A 19,075-nucleotide genomic window follows, 5' to 3' on the forward strand; every position below is an offset into this window, starting at 1 on the left:
GTGAATTATTGCCAATGTCTCTTCCCAAGAATCATGATGGACAAACTGACAATTCAAAAGGACTGGATCCAACATTATGTTACTATATCGAAATTACTAGAAATCCTTTTATTCTCATCATCATACGCACGACCTTCCTCAAGTGTCGAAGTACGCCCGGAACTTCTCCACCAGCCGCCAAGGGCTCGTCAGGGTTTTGTACAGATTTAAATGTGCAATAATGGAATAATATTCACGGATTTGCTTGTTTACCTTGCTTCTGTTTTGTGCTCTCAAAACATGCTTGTGCAGGTTCATAATCAGTCCATATCCGAGACAAAATTTGGGGAGGGTGTCTGATTTCATTGGATCTTTTACAGTGTTTCCCAGGTGGAATGAGCATAGAGCTAGATGTACCGCATTGCAATGTACTCCCTCAGAAAGGAAATATAAGAGTGTTTAGATCACTAGCTACTTTAGTGATTTAAATGCTCTTATATTTCTTTACAGAGGGAATACTAGACACTCTTTAGTGTGTAGCTTCAGAGTAAAACTATCTGTTATGTGAGTGTAGAACATTTTTCTTTTGCCCACATGGTAAAGTAGAACAAGAGACTGATGGCCCTTACGCAATTTCAGCTAGGCAAACCAGCAGCTGGTGTTCCGATGAGGAAGTTCTGATACACTGACTTCATACTTGATGTTTACAGAATTCGAAAGAGTCGTATGGCTCGTCATTGGAAGAGGCAACATTTGTTGAGTAGTAAAGCAGTTGCACACCTAGCATAGCTCTGGTATAAATACGAGTACAAATCGTTGGACAAAAAACATATAATAGCACTTAATTGGTGGCCAAGCAAAGCTAATTAACATAAACCTCATGACAAGGAAGCTAGTCTTGTTGGCATTCTAGCTAGTATATGTTGTTGAAGCAGGGCATGGATGGATGGATTCTAACTGGTTAGCTTGTCCCACCAGTCGACAACCCACTTCTTTGGTCGATGATGAGGTCCGTGTAGGAGCAAGAAGAGGCCGGCTGAGCCGACAAGGTCACAAGTAGTCACCCCCACAAACTTGTAGAAAGTATTGCGTCTTTCGGTGCGTCGACAGAAACGCCTACGGTACAACAACACAATACAGATGAGATGAGTTCTCAAAGACCAGGCCAGGCCAGATATATGTAATGTATAAATCTATTAGAGACAAATCTAAAAGCAAACAATACATAGTATGAATATGTGTAAATCCAAATAAATAATAAGTAGATAGATAGTGCAGCAGCAGTAAGTAGGGAGTAGTTGTTACCAGGCTGGGTCGTATGGTCTAGGCTGGATTTGTGAGGAGAGGCGCTGCGAGAGGAGCAAGTGCTTCCGTTTCATGCTGTGGGGAACGTTGTAGTTGCTATTGAGGTCAATGACCATGTCGAACAGCTCCTCCTTGGTCTTGTCGAACACCTCGTGGCCGTCGAAGCATATACCACTTGAATTGATTTTGTCTCCCTCAATCATTCGCTCGGTCGTCCACTTCTCCTTTGTCTGGGTGTCGCCGTCCGCTCTCATTGGCTGCTACCTTACGTCAGCATCCATGGCGACGTCACCGGAGCTCACCGCCGGTCTGCAGCCGCCTCCTTCCGCTCACCAAGTTCGCCCGCACGGTGTCTTCCCTCCGATTTTGGTGCGTCGTCCTCCTCTGCTTTGTTCCTCCGCTACATTCCTCCTCCTCCAGTGTTGTCCGCACCACCGACGGACCGGTCTGTTTGGAGAGCGATTCAGGTCTGTATGGTGGAAGGTTGTGGCTATAGTGCTTCCCGCGACGTAAAGCAAGTGCTTTGGGCGGTGATTTCAGTGTAGGGTTTTGGGCTGTGAGGTTGGGGATTTCGGCCAGAAGCTAGGGTTCTTATGTTGCATGTTATTTCGGCCAGAAGGTAGGGTTTTGCGCAGTATGTGCAAATAGCTTGGCAATGCGTGTGCAATTTGTCTTAGGGTTTTGTTCTAGGATTCAGATTCACCAGGCAATGTAGTGCTAAAAATCTGAATTTTGTAGTTCAACCAGGCAATGTGGGGCATAGCTTCACATCATTTGCGCAATACTACTGAATAAGTAGTTTAGTAATGCCACTACATGAGTACTTTACTAAATTTATTCAGTTAACTTCAAGGTGCAGTTAACTGAATTTATTCGGTTAACTCTGTTTGTGCAGTTCATTGTTAAAAAACCAGTTAACTAGTGTTTTTTGAGTTGTGTTGATGCTTGTGCATACATTCTGCACTTTGTGGCTGCAGTTTGTGATGCAGCAATGGGACAAAGTGTGGATGCTCCTTTATTTAGACTAGAACTGGAGCTTGGTGGACTTTTCCGTGGAGAAAGAAATAATATGGAGTACTTTAATCCTTCTGTGGAGGTGCTTGACTATGTTGATACTGGCACATTCTCATATGCAGCCATTGAAGAGCACCTAATATGGTTGGGATATCCTGTCAATGAGCACATCATTTATTGGTGCAGACCTGAGAAAACAATTTCAGATGTGATGGTGAGAATTGGAAGTGATGAGGATGTGTGACAAATGACCAGAGCTAGTGCTCAGCATAAGGTGCTTGCAATCATGGTTGACCATTCAAATTTCATCACTAATTTCAGGGAAGATTTGATATGTACAATGCTATCACTTCAGAGTCCTGTCAGAATGGCCAACTCAAATGTTGTTGCAGCCAGTGTAGCATCTTCTCATAGCCTCATTTCAGTCAATGTTGAAGATCCAATTTCAGTGGTTGCAACAGATGAAATGGAAGCAGAGAACTTGCTGACTAATGAAACAAAAGTAGAGACCTTGCTAACTGATGGCGCAGAGCCTAATTTCAAGTCTGGGGGTGTAGTGCTTTCAGACTCAGATTTCAGTGACAGTGATTATGACATAGATGATGGAGATGATGATCTTTATGAAGACAACTTTGACTTTGATGTTGATGAAGAAGCTAAGCAAGAGGAGGAATAGGTGGAGCCTGACTATGTACTTGAAGATGAAGATCTGAACCTCTCCATTAAAGAAAAAGAGCAACTTAAGTACAAGTTCAAAGCTTTCAATTCCAGGGTGGACATGAAATCCCCTCTATTTGAAGTATGGATGGTATTTGCTGATGTGGTTGAGCTGAGGAAAGATCTTACTGCATATTCAATAAGGAATAGAGTACAAATCAAGAAGATGAAATGACAAGATAAGATTAGAGGCAGCTTGTCAGAGAGGTTGCCCATGGCTGCTTTAGGATGGCAATGACAACATGACTGGAGGATTTGTCATCAACGCCTACTATGGGGAGCATATGTGCCGGAAGAAATGGAAGTTAAAGGATTTGACAACTAAATTCATGTGCATGTTTTTCATGGATGAGTTCAGAGATGACCAGAAGATGTCACTTGGAACTTTTTGAGGAAAATAACTAAGGAATTCAATATTACTCATAATAGATGGAAGCTAACTAGGGCTAGAAAGCAAGCACTTAATGAGGTCCATGGTGATGAGGAAGAGCAGTTCAGTAGGCTATGGGATCATGGACATGAATTAAGGAGCAAGAACCCCGAGTCTATGTCACGACCGGTTTTTCAATAAAATAATTATTGAGAGACCAATCCCTTTTACGGACCAGCGAGGGAGAATTCCTTCTCACTGGTAGACAATATCTTGGTCACAGAAGAAAAATACCAGGAGTACTAAATATAATACAAGGTTGAGCAGAGACTGCCCAACAATTTATTACATGCACGCCGCTAAAACAAGACGGCGGATAGGGTGGCAAACTACTAACTCACGATAATAACGGTGGTGGAAATATCACCGCGAAGCGAGTGATATGATTCCACAAGACTACAGCTCATCGAGCGTCGGAGTGAGGCTCGAGAAGACTTATTGCGGGTGGCGGAAGCGTATACAAAACAAGTGACCAAAATCCGGGATCGCGCAGGACTGACTGGGACTCCTCTAGGCGTCTAACGCGCTATCAAACTCTTCATCCAAGAGATCGCCTTCGTCAACATCTGGCCAAATCAACAAGCTAGGTGAGTACTATGAAAGTACTCGCAAGACAGTTCGGACATAAGACATAACAAATGCAAACATGAAGCATATGAACAAGTAAACCCGTGCGTTCAGACATAGAGATAATAAATACTGGGTGCCAAGCGAGGGTCTGAATGACGCCTCGAGCGGAAACTGCAGAATAGTAATACTGGTGCCAAACGAGTGTCTGAAAGACTCCTCGAGCGGAAAATGCGGAATAATAATACAGGTGCCAAACGAGTGTCTGAAAGACTCCTCGAGCGGAAAATGCGGAATAATAATACAGGTGCCAATGAGTGTCTGAAAGACTCCTCGAGCGAAAAATGCGGAATAATAATACAGGTGCCAAACGAGTGTCTGAAAGACTCCTCGAGCGGAAAATGCGGAATAATAATACAGGTGCCAAATGAGTGTCTGAAAGACTCCTCGAGCGGAAAATGCGGAATAATAATACAGGTGCCAAACGAGTGTCTGAAAGACTCCTCGAGCGGAAAAATGCGGAATAATAATGCCACAGTCGGGCGTCGAGGCGACACCACATAAAGGGCTTATAACAGGAAATAAAGACAGTGCATGCCACAATCGGACGTCTGGGCGACATCACATAAAGGGCTTATATTTAAAGTAAGAAACAAGAACACGCCACAGTCGGACGTCTGCGCCACGTCACATAAAGGGCTTGTGATACAGCTCAATAATACAATAGTTCGGGAACATAAATTATCACAAGTATGAGATAATTATAAGGTTAGTCCATCCACAGGAATGACAATAAATCTGGATTTACCACTTGAGCTTGCTCACCGGGAACAAGTTCTCCACGCGGATAGATAAGGATATAATGTTTTCAGTACTTGATCATGGATACGATGATTTGGAAAGAATTGACTCTGCAGAGTTTGTACTTAACCACAGCCAACGAATTTCAGTAGTCACGGGGACTAGTTCCGTCTACGGTGTTTTGGAAGAAACACGTCTAACCAGTACACACCCAATTCAACCATCCGAAGCCAGGGATCACCCTCGGCAACATTCAAGAAAAACCTTGAGACGGGGAGGCTACAACCTCGCGTAGCATGGGATCAAATTTCTATACGCGCGCTCTAAGGGGGTGCCCCCCCTCTCGGTCCCAACCGGACACACCCATGCCCCCTGACCGGATGACTGGCTTTAATCCTGGGCCAAGGTACCATCATCCCGGCCTCTCTGTTTGGTGTGTACATGGAAAGAGGTTACCAACTTACTAAACCGCATCCTGGCAATGAGACATGTGGTAGCACGGAAAGGGGAAAGAATGGTAACGTGGCTCCAACCACGTTAACGTCGGAGGAAGTTGGATGATGCAAGGCTGGTGTGCTACAACAGTACAACCTTGCTGCCCTTCATGTCACCACATGATTTGGCCATCTCTCATCAGAGATCATCGCAACTTTGGAACATGCGGGAAAAGAACGATAACGTGGCTCCAACCATGTTAACTTCGGAGAAAGTCGGATGACGCAAGGCTGGTATGCTACAACAGTACCACCTTGCTGCCCTTCATGTCACCACATGATTAGGCCATCTCTCATCAGAGATCATCGCGACTTTGGAACAACCGGGTCGTTGCCTTACAAGCAACGAGGTATTTACCGACACTCATATGCCACGCACAAACTCTCACGTGAACATGTAAAACACCTGTCATATCAAATGTTCAAAACATGCTTGCCTGGTTCGGAGAAGTCGGAGTCTAGCTCGGCGAAGTTCGCGGCTCCTTCACCTCTTCCGGAACCTACGGCAATCACGAAACGGGTACTAACGTGAAAACCAACACATGCACAGAAATTTTTCCAAATATTTTTCAAATAAATCCCATAAAAAACTAGACAAAATTTGAAGATTGTCAGAAAAAGAATCACTCAAAAATACCTTTTTATTAAAGAGTTATAAAGGTTTCTGTTCAGGGACTTATCTGCAATGAAACAGAAAAGTTCCAGGGTTTTAACTGAGAAAACAGAAAACGCTTCGGTTGGGAATGCGCAAGCGCAAAGGAGAAAACGTATTTGCCCGAAGGCGCCAACAGAAAACGGTTCGAAGGAGAGTAGAATAGAGGCTGACAGGCGGGGTCCACCTGTCAGGTTTAAAAAGCTCGTCGGCGCCCGAAGACTGCGGTGGACGCCGGCGTCGAACCACGGCGAGTTAGGAGAAACGGAGGGTACCAAGAGCTTCAGCGTCTTCTTCCGCGTCGGTGGGTGGTGGACTCGTCCAACGGGGAGCACCACATCGACGGCGACACTATCTCCGGCGGACGGCGGCTCGGGTGAGGATGGGGAACTCCGGTGGAGGGCTGCAAACTACGAATTGAGGCGCGGGTCAGAACGAGGGATGCAAGGTGAAGCTACTGGCAAGAGAATGGAGGCGGAGGAGCGCACACGGGGGCGAATCGGGCTGGATCCCGTGGCGGGTCGCGGCGGCCGGAGTCGAGGAAGGAGACCTCCTCGGGGCTCTACCAGTGGCTAGGCTTGCTCTAGGGGGAGTGCAGGGGTGGTGGGTGCTCGAGTTGAAGTTCGGGGCCTCTATTTATAGGCAGATCGACGGGGTGGCCGTGAACGGAGAATCTCCGGCGAGCGATTACGGCGGAGCAGTGGATTGGCAGGAGGTTTGAGTGGCCAGGCAGCATCAGTGGAGGTTACTGGAGTCGTTTCACAGCTAAACGGGGTCGGTCTTGGCGTAATGGCGTCGGTCCACGGTGAGGTGACCGCACAGGCTCAACGGCGGCAGAGAGCGCGCTCCGCGCCCTGCGGTTCACGACAAGAGCGGCAGCGCGTTCGGGGGAGTGGAAGGCCACGCGGCGAGCTCCGGTGGTTTGGGCGGCGCTGGGTGGCGTCGTCGGCGCCGTGTCTCCCGCTGGCGTCCGCAAAGCCGCCGCCGGCGTCGGTCACGGGGCGGCGCACCTTCTGCTGCTCGTCGCCGACGCCCGCAAGGCGCCAGGCATTCGTGCGGTGCAGGAACAAGAGGGCGGGGACGAGGAGCAAGGCGACGCAGTGGTACTCGCAAGATCGACGTCCTTCTCTGAAGAAAACGACAGCAAGCCACTGACTGAATCTCTGAATTTTTCTGAACTTGATACAGACAGTGCATTGCAGGTGTTCGACAGAAAGATTTTGCAATGAGATAAATTTTCTGGAGCTGTAACTTGGTGAGGTGACCACTCAATGCACCCAGAGGCTGCCTGATTTTACTTGGAATTTTTGGAGAAGGTTTTGAATGAATTTCACCAAATTTGACAAATCTGGTCCAAACTTGCAGCAGGTGTAGTTTGAAAATTTTGAACTGAAGACCAGTGGATCTTCATGGTTCTTGGTTGAGGGTTCAAAGGACTAGGAGGGGAAAAAGGTTTGGGGGCAAAAATCAAGACAGAAAGTGGAGTTCCTTTGCAAATCTCCAAGTGCTAGGAAAGAAGGCAGAAATTTATTTGAATAGAATATAAATGGAAATAATCACATGGGGAGGTTCAACTTGCTGGATTTGATGCAAATCATGATCCAAAGGTGAGGAAAGGGTTAGGAGAGGGGATTTGCACTAAGGCCATGGCAAGAAGGAATTGTTGAAAGTGGCAAAGGATTTTCCAAAAGCCATAGTGCAAATTTCAAGGAGATTTTCAAAAGTCATTTCCCAAGTGAAAATATTTTGTCTTGAGTCCAAGTGGAAAGCAAGAACCTCCAAGACCAAAGACAGATCTTGGTTGAATCCAAATAAAACTTTTTCCATAAAGAAAAATATTTGAGAGTGAGAGTTCTCTTGAAGAAAAATTTAAATCACTCCCCTCAAGTCAAATAAAATCATTTGAAAAATCCAAATAAAAACTTGGGTGTCACAACACCTACCCCCTTAGGAAAAATCTCGTCCTCGAGATTTCTGCTGATCCTCAAATAGATATGGATGTTCTGCCCGAAGGAAATCTTCCCTTTCCCATGTAGCTTCATCCTCAGTGTGGTTGCTCCACTGAACCCTGAAAAACTTTGTCGTTTTCTGATGGGTCCTCCGTTCAGACTCTTCTAAAATCTTTACTGGCCTTTCTCTGTAGGTGAGATCTGGTTGCATATCAATGTCCTCATGAGGTACATGTTTTTCTGGGTTGCTCACACATTTTCTTAACTGTGAGACGTGGAACACGTCATGGACGTCTGACAGCTCCTTGGGTAGGTCTAGTTGGTAGGCTACCGTGCCTCTTCGTGCCTTTACACAAAATGGTCCAATAAATCTTGGGGCTAGCTTCCCCTTAATTTTGAACCGTTGTAGACCCCTCATAGGAGATACTCGGAGGTATACGGAATCACCGGGTTCAAAGCTGACCTCACGGTGCTTCTGATCATAGTAGCTCTTTTGGTGGCTCTGTGCTGTCTTGAGTCTGTCCCGGATTTGTTTAACTTTCTCCTCGGCCTCCTTAAGCATGTCTGGGCCGAAGATACGGCTGTCACCTGTTTCTGACCAATTCAGTGGGGTACGACACCTCCGTCCGTACAATGCTTCAAAGGGTGCCATTTGCAAGCTGGCTTGGTAACTGTTGTTGTAAGCAAATTCGGCATACGGCAAACTCTCTTCCCAACTGGATCCATAGGTGAGCACACAGGCTCTTAGCATATCCTCTAGGATCTGGTTCACACGTTCTGTTTGTCCATCAGTCTGAGGGTGGTATGCTGTACTGAAAGCCAGTTGTGTTCCCAGAGCTTGTTGTAGGTGATCCCAAAATTTGGAGACAAATTGGGTGCCTCGGTCTGATATTATAGTCTTTGGGACTCCGTGCAAACAAACTATACGGGAGAGATAAAGTTTTGCCAGTCTTTGTGTGGAGTAGGTAGTCTTCACGGGAATGAAATGAGCAACTTTGGTTAGTCGGTCTGTGATGACCCATATGGCGTCATTCCCACGCTGTGATCGGGGTAGTCCGACGATGAAATCCATTCCTATTTCATCCCATTTCCACTCTGGTATCCTGTTTGGCTGGAGTAGCCCTGCTGGCTTTTGATGCTCGGCCTTGATGCGCTGACATGAATCGCAACAAGCAATGAATGTGGCTATATCTCTTTTCATACCGTGCCACCAAAACCTTTCCTGAATGTCCTTGTACATTTTGGTTCCTCCAGGATGAATCGAGTATGGAGCGGTGTGGCTTTCCGTCAAGATCTGTTGCTTGAGTTCCTCAATGTTAGGCACGCAAAGTCTGTCTCGGTACCATAATGTTCCTTCACTGTCGGTGACGAACTCGGAAGTCTTACGAAGATTCATTTTCTTCTTTATGCCTTCGATGCTGGGATGTCCCTGTTGAACCTTCTTAATTTGTTCCACCAGGGTGGGTTGTATCTCCAGGTTCGATACGGTGCCCTCAGAGACTAACATCATGTTGAGCCTAGCGAACTCTCGCTGAAACTCAGGCCTCAAGTTTTGCGGACCGTCATTGTCCGTGCTGGGGTTTCGACTAAGGGCATCGGCCACTACATTTGCTTTCCCTGGGTGGTAGTGAATGCCGACGTCATAGTCTTTGACCAGTTCCAACCAGCGTCGTTGGCGTAAATTCAGCTCTGGCTGTGTGAAAATATATTTGAGGCTCTTATGGTCCGTATATATTTCACAGCGATTTCCCAACAGAAAGTGCCTCCACTCCTTGAGTGCATGTATGACTGCTGCTAGCTCCAAGTCATGTGTTGGGTAATTTTCCTCATGTTTTCACAGCTGCCTGGAGGCATATGTGACAACCTTGCCATCCTGCATTAGTACGCATCCAAGTCCTTTCCGGGATGCGTCACAATACACCTCAAAGCTCTTGTGTATGTCTGGCACAGTTAAGACCGGTGCGGTTGTCAGCTTCTTCTTGAGTTCTTGGAAGCTCTGCTCGCATGCTTCCGTCCATACAAATTTCTTGTCCTTGTTGAGTAACTGTGTTATAGGTTTTGCCACAGTGGAGAAACCTTCAATAAATCTTCTGTAATATCCGGCCATTCCCAGAAAACTCCGCACATCAGTAACATTGGCGGGTGGCTTCCAGTCTAGTATGGCCTTGACTTTTTTGGGTCTACGGCCACGCCTTCTTGGTTCAGTATATGGCCTAAGAAACCAACTTGTCTTAGCCAAAATTCGCACTTGCTAAATTTGGCGTACAACTGATGTTTCCTCAATTCTCCCAAAACAATTCTGAGGTGCTCAACATGCTCTTCTGGTGTCCTTGAGTAAACCAGAATGTCGTCAATGAATACCACCACAAATTTGTCCATGAATTTCATGAACACTTTGTTCATGAGGTGGACGAAATATGCGGGGGCGTTCGTTAGTCCAAAAGGCATCACTGTGAACTCGTATAACCCATATCTGGAAGTGAAAGCTGTCTTGGGGATATCTTCCGTCCGTACCTTCAATTGGTGATATCCCGATCTCAAATCAATTTTTGAGAATACCTTGGCCTGTGCGAGCTGGTCAAACAAATCATTTATTCGTGGCATCGGATATTTGTTTTTGATGGTGACCATATTGAGGGCTCGATAGTCTATGCACAGCCTCAGTGTCCCATCTTTCTTTTTGGCGAACAACACAGGCGAACCCCAAGGTGAGGAGCTGGCTCGAATAAATCCTTTGTCCAACAATTCCTTTATCTGCTTCTTCAACTCCACCAATTCTGAGGGTGCCATTCTATACGGCTTCTTATAGATGGGAGCGGTGCCAGGTGCTAGTTCAATGCTGAATTCTATCTCTCGGTCTGGTGGCATGCCTGGCAGTTCTTCCCGGAACACATCAGGAAACTCGCATACCACTGGAACTTTTCTCAGTTCTGCAATGTCCATTTTGTTCAGTTTTGGTTTCTGTGATCGTGGCCTTTCTTGAGCGGAAACTCTTATAGTCTTGCCGTGATGGTGAGTGAGAATCACTGTGCGATTGAAACAGTCGATGAATCCTTTGTTGGTGGTCAACCAGTCCATCCCTAAAATGACATCCAGTCCTTTACTTTCCAACACGATGAGATTCGCGTGGAATTGTAGTCCTTCGAACTCAATGACCACTCCTTGGCAGTAACCTTGAGCGATTTGCTTATTTCCGGGGGACTTGATGATCATAGATTTTTCCAAGGGAAGTATCGGAAAACCGTGTTGCGAAACAAAACTCTTCGAAACGAACGAATGGGAAGCTCCAGAATCAAACAAAACCGTGGCAGGTACTGTGTTGACAGGGAACGTACCGAGCACGATGTCTGGGGCATTCTGCGCTTCTTCCCTGGTCACATGGTTCAGGTGACCCTTCCTGTGGTTGTTGCTGGGGTTGAAGTTGTTGCGCTTGGGGGCTGGATTGTTTCCACCATTGTTCGGCTTGGGTGCCGAGTCTCTTGGCTTCGGGCACTGTTTAGCATAATGCCCTTGTTGACCACAAGCATAGCAGGTGACCCCTGGACGGTATGTGAACTCCTTGTCCCTGGCATGAAACTGTCCGACGGGCCTTGGCTCAGTAGTCGTGGATCTCCTTGCGTATGTCCTTGGGACCTCAGTCTTGCCTCGGTTGCTGCGGGCAAGAGTCGTCTTGTCCCTCTTCCGCTTACGGATATCTTCCAGACTACGGCGCTCATTCTCCAAGGTGATGGCCTTGTCCACCAGCGTCTTAAAATCCGGAAAGGTGTGCACAATCAGTTGGCATCTCAGTGCTGGTGCCAGGCCGTCCAGGAATTTTTCCATCTTCTTGCTTTGTCATGTGCTCGTCGTAGGCATAACGAGACAGCTGGGTGAACTGACCGTTGTACTCTGTCACTGACATGCCTCTTTGCTTCAGGTCATCGAACTCTCTCTTCTTGATCTTTAGGATGCTTCTGGGGATGTGTGCCCCACGGAAGCCTTCCTTGAACTCTTCCCAGGTGATGTTGTGTTCCCTGGGATGCATGTGTAGGAAGTTTTCCCACCATGCTGCGGCTGCTCCAATAAGGTAGTGTGGTGCATAAAGCACCTTCTCATGATCTGAGCACTGAGCAATAATCAGTTTCCTTTCAATCTCACGAAGCCAATCATCGGCTTCCAGCGGCCTATCGGTGTGAGCAAAAGTTGAGGGGCGAGTCTTCTGTAACTCGGATAACTTGGAATGTGGTTGATAGGGTTCACGGTGGTTTCCCATATTGATGACATGGTTCATCATCTCTTGGTGCTGTTGCTGGCTTTGCTCGAAGAGACGGCATACTTGAGACAGTGCTGCTTCGCTGTCTTGTTGGCTGGACTGACCCTGAGTGAAATTGTTGCTGGTCTGTGTCCCGTAAACCTCTTCTGGCTGATTGGGCATGGAGCGAGTCCACGGGCGAGACATTTTTCCAGTCTGGGGTATTATTTGCAAAACCCATGAGAAAAACTGTGTAGCACAAGAAAAATCTCGCAAAGGCAATAATCAAAAAGGCTTCAAGGTTTTCAAAGAAACACAAATGATTTTTTATGGAGAAGAAGTGCTTAACATAAATCTTACATGCGAAAAGCAAACACGTGATACAGCACTCAGGATGCGCGTACACAATCCTGACATGTTATTAAAAACTAGCGTACTACTCCGGAAGGCAGCAAACACACCAATACAAACTAGCGTACAGATAAAACAACACACCATACAGGCAGGCATAACACGCGGCTACTCGGTGCTGTCAGTCGGAGATGGTGAAGATCTCCTTCCCCTTGCCGATGGCAAGGCTCAGCGGTCCAGGAGAATCAACCTCCACCTCCTCTCTAGCTGGCTCCTGGCGCGTGACGCTGCGCTGCGGTGATGGTGCGGGGGCGACTGGTGGTAGAGCGTGTGCGGCAGGTGGTGCGGCTCTGACTGGAGTAGGAGCGATGACTCGGTCGAACTCCTCAGTGGTAGGCAGACGGCGAGCAGTGGCCAAAATGGCCGGTGCATAAGAGGCTGAAGACGAGACGAATCTCAGGGGCGGCGCCGTGTTGAGAAGCTCCTTCCTGCTGGCAGGACCGCCCCGGACTAAGTCCATGCGGGCAGCCACAAGATCATCTACGAGGTTGTCGAAAGACTCCTCCAGAGCCTTGAGATACTCCACAACCATCTCGATGGCTTCATCTCGTTCTCCCCGATGGCAGGCAAACGCATAGTGGCTGGTGTAAGGCACATGGCATGGGAGGTAGCGGTAGCGACGAGTCTTCATCGTAGGAAGGATGTCCCGAAGGCGAGCTATCGCCTCACGGGCAGCCATCTGCATGGCATGCCTCTCCGTAGGCATGGCCCTTCCCACAAAACGGAAGTGGCGAGCAGGAGAACGTCCTCCCTTGAATTGCACCACAGCCTAGTGCATAGACACGTCGTCACTGAGCTTGTGCTGGTAGAGTGTGAACTCCGGGCGAGCTGCTGGCCCGATCGCGAGCTTGGTGATGGAGACGAGGAGCTTGACAAACCCCTCGGGCACGTTGGTGAACACTCGATTCTCACAGCTGCTGCCAGCCATCTACAAAAGTAGGCAAAAATTCTGAGTAGTCATGTCATAAATTTATGATGACATTTATCTGCTCTAGCTAGAGGCCATCATCTCCGGCTGGCCAAGTTCCATGTCACCAATTTGCACTTGTTTTTTGCACGCGGCTGGTTGTGGACGTCCAGCCATGTTGTCGATTGGTTGATTCACACCATGCATGTTCATTTCACTTCACTTCAGTTGGTTGGTACTGAAATTTAAGCACAACTTTATGTAGGAAAGCCCTGGTCGTTCAAGTTCAAGTTCAGTTGCGATAATTGATAGCCAGTGGAGGAACGAACTCCCTCTGTCTCTAATATAAGATCGTTTTGCAAGCTAGGATTTTATATTATGGGAGGAGGGAATACCAATGTTGATGTGTGTGTGTTGCAGCCAGCAGACCAAGGTGGTGAGATTTTTTTTTATGTGCGATTTAAATAGACATACAATTTTTTCATAAATAAATTGTCCAAGGTGAATTATTGCCAATGTCTCTTCCCAAGAATCATGATGGACAAACTGACAATTCAAAAGGACTGGATCCAACATTATGTTACTATATCGAAATTACTAGAAATCCTTTTATTCTCATCATCATACGCACGACCTTCCTCAAGTGTCGAAGTACGCCCGGAACTTCTCCACCAGCCGCCAAGGGCTCGTCAGGGTTTTGTACAGATTTAAATGTGCAATAATGGAATAATATTCACGGATTTGCTTGTTTACCTTGCTTCTGTTTTGTGCTCTCAAAACATGCTTGTGCAGGTTCATAATCAGTCCATATCCGAGACAAAATTTGGGGAGGGTGTCTGATTTCATTGGATCTTTTACAGTGTTTCCCAGGTGGAATGAGCATAGAGCTAGATGTACCGCATTGCAATGTACTCCCTCAGAAAGGAAATATAAGAGTGTTTAGATCACTAGCTACTTTAGTGATTTAAATGCTCTTATATTTCTTTACAGAGGGAATACTAGACACTCTTTAGTGTGTAGCTTCAGAGTAAAACTATCTGTTATGTGAGTGTAGAACATTTTTCTTTTGCCCACATGGTAAAGTAGAACAAGAGACTGATGGCCCTTACGCAATTTCAGCTAGGCAAACCAGCAGCTGGTGTTCCGATGAGGAAGTTCTGATACACTGACTTCATACTTGATGTTTACAGAATTCGAAAGAGTCGTATGGCTCGTCATTGGAAGAGGCAACATTTGTTGAGTAGTAAAGCAGTTGCACACCTAGCATAGCTCTGGTATAAATACGAGTACAAATCGTTGGACAAAAAACATATAATAGCACTTAATTGGTGGCCAAGCAAAGCTAATTAACATAAACCTCATGACAAGGAAGCTAGTCTTGTTGGCATTCTAGCTAGTATATGTTGTTGAAGCAGGGCATGGATGGATGGATTCTAACTGGTTAGCTTGTCCCACCAGTCGACAACCCACTTCTTTGGTCGATGATGAGGTCCGTGTAGGAGCAAGAAGAGGCCGGCTGAGCCGACAAGGTCACAAGTAGTCACCCCCACAAACTTGTAGAAAGTATTGCGTCTTTCGGTGCGTCGACAGAAACGCCTACGGTACAACAACACAATACAGATGAGATGAGTTCTCAAAGACCAGGCCAGGCCAGATATATGTAATGTATAAATCTATTAGAGACAAATCTAAAAGCAAACAATACATAGTATGAATATGTGTAAATCCAAATAAATAATAAGTAGATAGATAGTGCAGCAGCAGTAAGTAGGGAGTAGTTGTTACCAGGCTGGGTCGTATGGTCTAGGCTGGATTTGTGAGGAGAGGCGCTGCGAGAGGAGCAAGTGCTTCCGTTTCATGCTGTGGGGAACGTTGTAGTTGCTATTGAGGTCAATGACCATGTCGAACAGCTCCTCCTTGGTCTTGTCGAACACCTCGTGGCCGTCGAAGCATATACCACTTGAATTGATTTTGTCTCCCTCAATCATTCGCTCGGTCGTCCACTTCTCCTTTGTCTGGGTGTCGCCGTCCGCTCTCATTGGCTGCTACCTTACGTCAGCATCCATGGCGACGTCACCGGAGCTCACCGCCGGTCTGCAGCCGCCTCCTTCCGCTCACCAAGTTCGCCCGCACGGTGTCTTCCCTCCGATTTTGGTGCGTCGTCCTCCTCTGCTTTGTTCCTCCGCTACATTCCTCCTCCTCCAGTGTTGTCCGCACCACCGACGGACCGGTCTGTTTGGAGAGCGATTCAGGTCTGTATGGTGGAAGGTTGTGGCTATAGTGCTTCCCGCGACGTAAAGCAAGTGCTTTGGGCGGTGATTTCAGTGTAGGGTTTTGGGCTGTGAGGTTGGGGATTTCGGCCAGAAGCTAGGGTTCTTATGTTGCATGTTATTTCGGCCAGAAGGTAGGGTTTTGCGCAGTATGTGCAAATAGCTTGGCAATGCGTGTGCAATTTGTCTTAGGGTTTTGTTCTAGGATTCAGATTCACCAGGCAATGTAGTGCTAAAAATCTGAATTTTGTAGTTCAACCAGGCAATGTGGGGCATAGCTTCACATCATTTGCGCAATACTACTGAATAAGTAGTTTAGTAATGCCACTACATGAGTACTTTACTAAATTTATTCAGTTAACTTCAAGGTGCAGTTAACTGAATTTATTCGGTTAACTCTGTTTGTGCAGTTCATTGTTAAAAAACCAGTTAACTAGTGTTTTTTGAGTTGTGTTGATGCTTGTGCATACATTCTGCACTTTGTGGCTGCAGTTTGTGATGCAGCAATGGGACAAAGTGTGGATGCTCCTTTATTTAGACTAGAACTGGAGCTTGGTGGACTTTTCTGTGGAGAAAGAAATAATATGGAGTACTTTAATCCTTCTGTGGAGGTGCTTGACTATGTTGATACTGGCACATTCTCATATGCAGCCATTGAAGAGCACCTAATATGGTTGGGATATCCTGTCAATGAGCACATCATTTATTGGTGCAGACCTGAGAAAACAATTTCAGATGTGATGGTGAGAATTGGAAGTGATGAGGATGTGTGACAAATGACCAGAGCTAGTGCTCAGCATAAGGTGCTTGCAATCATGGTTGACCATTCAAATTTCATCACTAATTTCAGGGAAGATTTGATATGTACAATGCTATCACTTCAGAGTCCTGTCAGAATGGCCAACTCAAATGTTGTTGCATCCAGTGTAGCATCTTCTCATAGCCTCATTTCAGTCAATGTTGAAGATCCAATTTCAGTGGTGGCAACAGATGAAATGGAAGCAGAGAGCTTGCTGACTAATGAAACAAAAGTAGAGACCTTGCTAACTGATGGCGCAGAGCCTAATTTCAAGTCTGAGGGTGTAGTGCTTTCAGACTCAGATTTCAGTGACAGTGATTATGACATAGATGATGATCTTTATGAAGACAACGTTGACTTTGATGTTGATGAAGAAGCTAAGCAAGAGGAGGAAGAGGTGGAGCCTGACTATGTACTTGAAGATGAAGATCTGAACCTCTCCATTAAAGAAAAAGAGCAACTTAAGTACAAGTTCAAAGCTTTCAATTCCAAGGTGGACATGAAATCCCCTCTATTTAAAGTAGGGATGGTATTTGCTGATGTGGTTGAGCTGAGGAAAGATCTTACTGCATATTCAATAAGGAATAGAGTACAAATCAAGAAGATGAAATGACAAGATAAGATTAGAGGCAGCTTGTCAGAGAGGTTGCCCATGGCTGCTTTAGGATGGCAATGACAACATGACTGGAGGATTTGTCATCAAGGCCTACTATGGGGAGCATATGTGCCGGAAGAAATGGAAGTTAAAGGATTTGACAACTAAATTCATGTGCATGATTTTCATGGATGAGTTCAGAGATGACCAGAAGATGTCACTTGGAACTTTTTGAGGAAAATAACTAAGGAATTCAATATTACTCATAATAGATGGAAGCTAGCTAGGGCTAGAAAGCAAGCACTTAATGAGGTCCATGGTGATGAGCAAGAGCAGTTCAGTAGGCTATGGGATCATGGACATGAATTAAGGAGCAAGAACCCCGAGTCTACATTTCTGCTGACAATAACATTGGTCAAAGTTAAAAAAATCCATTGGGCATGAAATGTTTGAAAACATTGTATTGGTCATATGATGCATGTAAGAGAGGGTGTCCAAAGGGATGCATGGCTATTATGTTCATTAATGGTTGTCACGTGAAAACAAGGTTCAAAGGAGTGTTGCTTAGTGCTATTGGTATTGATCCCTAATGATTGCATTTTCCCAATTGCAATGGGCTTGGTGGAAGTAGAATGCATAGGTTCCTGGGAGTGGTTTCTTGCCAGTCTCAGAGATGATCTAAACATCACTAACACTTCTCCTTTCACAGTTATGAGTGACAAGCAGAAAGGATTAATAAATGTAGTGCACAAAGTTTAGTCAAATTCATAACACAGGTTTTGTGTGAGGCATATTTACCAAAATTTTAATGAGAAGGACAAAAGAGAGGTACCAAAGCAAAACTTGTGGGCCATTGCAAGATCACCAAACAAGGTGAAGTGGAGAGAAAACTGTCAGAAAATGGATGATCACTGCTCAGCTGCCTTCCATTGGAATGAAAGACTGGAGGCAAAGACTTGGTGCCAAGCATTTTTTAGTGAGTTTCCCAAATGTGATATCCTGCTAAATAATAACTCTCAAGTTTCTAACAACTAAATTTCATATCACTTTTCCTAACTGGCTCTACTTTTAACATATCTGTATTACTGATTATCATATCATACTAAGCTGAATTGTTTTAATCTTTGTGCAGCTACATCCTTGAGGGCAGAGAGATGTAGTGCTCAGCATACTTGAATATATTTTTTACAAGATCATGCACAGGATTGTGAGTAAACAAAAGAGAAGCTATAGAACAGTGGACATGGCAGAGAATATGCCCGAGGATTAGGAAAAAATTAGATAAGAACACTGAGTTTGCTACAAATTGTCATGTAATAGAAGCTAGCCAACAAATCTTCAGACTTCAGTCTGGTCACAATAGCTACACAATGGACCTTTGCTTGCGCACATGTGATTGCAGGAGATGGCAGTTGTCTGGATTAGCATTGTGCATTCTATAACATGTTGCAGGGAGGAGAGGATTGACCCAGAGACAATGGTTCATGACTGCTATATTGTTCAGACATATCTCAAAGCATATGTATACACTCTTGTCCCTCTTGGAGACCCAATGCAATGGGAGATACAGAATGGGTATAAGGTGCATCCACCAGTGTTCACTAAACAGTTGGGAAGGCCCAACAAAAATAGGAAGAAGACCCCAAAGGAGAAGATCAAGAATGGTGTTAGGGTTTTGAACAAAAAAGTGTTACAATGCACTGCTAAATTTGTGGGAGAGCTGATCACCATAGAAAGGGGCTACAGATGGCAGGAAGCTCTCATTGAAGAAGGGGTAGAGGTGGTTGATGAAAACTATGATGACCCAACATTTCTTCACGTATATGCATTTTACTGTACTTAATTGAATTTTACTGTACTTAAATGCATTTCAACTGAACTTAATTGCATTTTACTATATATTATTGAATTTTACTGTACTTAGCTACACTTTAACTGAACTTAACTGCATTTG

At 45.6% G+C, this 19,075-nt stretch overlaps 2 long non-coding RNA genes across 2 annotated transcripts; both read right to left on the minus strand.

Moving 5' to 3' along the window:
• Window positions 1-595: 595 nt before the first annotated feature.
• LOC141023260 (uncharacterized) lies at window positions 596-1,525 on the minus strand. The gene is made up of 2 exons (XR_012183940.1): window positions 1,285-1,525; window positions 596-1,095 (listed from the first exon to the last, which is right to left on the minus strand). It is a non-coding gene; the product is annotated as an uncharacterized lncRNA (long non-coding RNA).
• A 13,028-nt stretch (window positions 1,526-14,553) lies between these two features.
• LOC141023266 (uncharacterized) lies at window positions 14,554-15,483 on the minus strand. The gene is made up of 2 exons (XR_012183958.1): window positions 15,243-15,483; window positions 14,554-15,053 (listed from the first exon to the last, which is right to left on the minus strand). It is a non-coding gene; the product is annotated as an uncharacterized lncRNA (long non-coding RNA).
• Window positions 15,484-19,075: the final 3,592 nt, after the last annotated feature.

Source organism: Aegilops tauschii, chromosome 1 (genome assembly GCF_002575655.3).
Source record: "Aegilops tauschii subsp. strangulata cultivar AL8/78 chromosome 1, Aet v6.0, whole genome shotgun sequence".
In the NCBI taxonomy this organism is placed as follows: domain Eukaryota; kingdom Viridiplantae; phylum Streptophyta; class Magnoliopsida; order Poales; family Poaceae; genus Aegilops; species Aegilops tauschii.